The following is a 2,500-nucleotide window of genomic DNA, read 5'->3' as shown; positions in this document are numbered from 1 at the left end:
ACCGGCCGGGGACGGTCCCACCCAGCCACCGCCGCGTATCGCTTCACACCCAGATGCCGTTCAGTTTCGTCGGCATGGTGGGTATCGCTGGAACAACCGGTTCGTACCTCAACCTATCGTCGCCATCACCGATTCACCCCTAGCGAGAACAACCGCACCACAACAGGTTACCATTTGTTCATTTGCGTAACTTCACCAGAAAACGCAGGCGTCCATCGCCATTTGCAACTTCAACGATTATTGCATGCCTGTGTCAGGTGTCACGCCACACTACGTCTGCCCACATACACGCAACAAAATGTGCACGCCTAGACAATACGTGGAAGGTGGCCCCCGTACGTATGCGATGTCCATTGCTCGAACGACTGTCAACCGGCCTCTGTAGCATGTCGCAGATATGGAACGCGGTGCACCATGCCATCACGGTGTGTGAGGAGAGACGACTAGGTCCGAATACATCAACAGACAGCTCATGCTGATCGCCATCCACGGCGTCCGTTCCTCCCACACGTCTCTATGGCGTACCACACTGCAATCCAGCTCTCATAGGGAGACGACACGTAGCTGCGTGCACAATATTTGCACTGTATGGTCCGCCGTTTTTGGGCGCAGTCGTTGTACGGTCACACATGTGCCACGATGTATCATTCGGTACATAAGGACGAATGTGCAGTACAGATTGTGGTTTACGCGTACGACATTAGCGGACGGTTGACACAGGCCGCACCACAACGTAGCCTGAGTACGTCGCATGCGAAGGGCATTGAACATGCAAACTTCTCACCAACCAGCTTGCGAAGGCAGGGGGGCAAGGTGGGGACGTGGGGAGGGGCGGCATGTACGTCCTGCTGCCATCCACATTACAGTGTACAGCAGGAGCATGTGGAAAGTCAGCAAGACTTGCAAGGTGTTTAACATGAAGCGATACACAGGGGAGCGGGCAGTGCGAGTAGCGAACTATATTGCGAGGGTTGCGGGTGGGCAACACTACACTAATTGAACGAGTCGTATAACAATTACAGAGCAGGTTTAGGCGACAACATGGGTTACGTTAGGGGACAACGTGGGTTACGTTAGGGGACAACGTGGGTTACTTTAGGGGACAACGTGGGTTAGGTTAAGGCACAACGTGGGTTAGGTTAAGGCACAACGTGGGTTAGGTTAAGGCACAACGTGGGTTAGGTTAAGGCACAACGTGGGTTAGGTTAAGGCACAACGTGGGTTAGGTTAAGGCACAACGTGGGTTAGGTTAAGGCACAACATGGGTTAGGTTAAGGCACAACATGGGTTAGGTTAAGGCACAACATGGGTTAGGTTAAGGCACAACGTGGGTTAGGTTAAGGCACAACGTGGGTTAGGTTAAGGCACAACGTGGGTTAGGTTAAGGCACAACATGGGTTAGGTTAAGGCACAACATGGGTTAGGTTAAGGCACAACATGGGTTAGGTTAAGGCACAACATGGGTTAGGTTAAGGCACAACATGGGTTAGGTTAAGGCACAACATGGGTTAGGTTAAGGCACAACATGGGTTAGGTTAAGGCACAACATGGGTTAGGTTAAGGCACAACGTGGGTTAGGTTAAGGCACAACGTGGGTTAGGTTAAGGCACAACATGGGTTAGGTTAAGGCACAACATGGGTTAGGTTAAGGCACAACATGGGTTAGGTTAAGGCACAACATGGGTTAGGTTAAGGCACAACATGGGTTAGGTTAAGGCACAACATGGGTTAGGTTAAGGCACAACATGGGTTAGGTTAAGGTACAACATGGGTTAGGTTAAGGTACAACATGGGTTAGGTTAAGGTACAACATGGGTTAGGTTAAGGTACAACATGGGTTAGGTTAAGGTACAACATGGGTTAGGTTAAGGTACAACATGGGTTAGGTTAAGGTACAACATGGGTTAGGTTAAGGTACAACATGGGTTAGGTTAAGGTACAACATGGGTTAGGTTAAGGTACAACATGGGTTAGGTTAAGGTACAACATGGGTTAGGTTAAGGTACAACATAGGTTAGGTTAAGGTACAACATAGGTTAGGTTAAGGTACAACATAGGTTAGGTTAAGGTACAACATAGGTTAGGTTAAGGTACAACATAGGTTAGGTTAAGGTACAACATAGGTTAGGTTAAGGTACAACATAGGTTAGGTTAAGGTACAACATAGGTTAGGTTAAGGTACAACATAGGTTAGGTTAAGGTACAACATAGGTTAGGTTAAGGTACAACATAGGTTAGGTTAAGGTACAACATAGGTTAGGTTAAGGTACAACATAGGTTAGGTTAGGTTAGGTTAGGTTACACGTTGTTGTAAGGAAAGGTGTAGGGGGGGGGGGGCGGGGGCGGCAGGTTCGTTGATAGTGATTATAGTAAGTGAATGCTTGTGACATGATCAGATTTGTCACGTCAGGATGCACCTTTGGCTTATTAGAGGCGGCGCTCCAATTCTATGCTTGTGTGAGACCTGTGTCTTTGACTCATGTCATTGTTTGTGCGCTGT

This window comes from Schistocerca piceifrons, unplaced genomic scaffold (assembly GCF_021461385.2).
Source record: "Schistocerca piceifrons isolate TAMUIC-IGC-003096 unplaced genomic scaffold, iqSchPice1.1 HiC_scaffold_173, whole genome shotgun sequence".
Lineage (NCBI taxonomy): Eukaryota > Metazoa > Arthropoda > Insecta > Orthoptera > Acrididae > Schistocerca > Schistocerca piceifrons.
Note: the sequence above shows the minus strand (reverse complement) of the source record.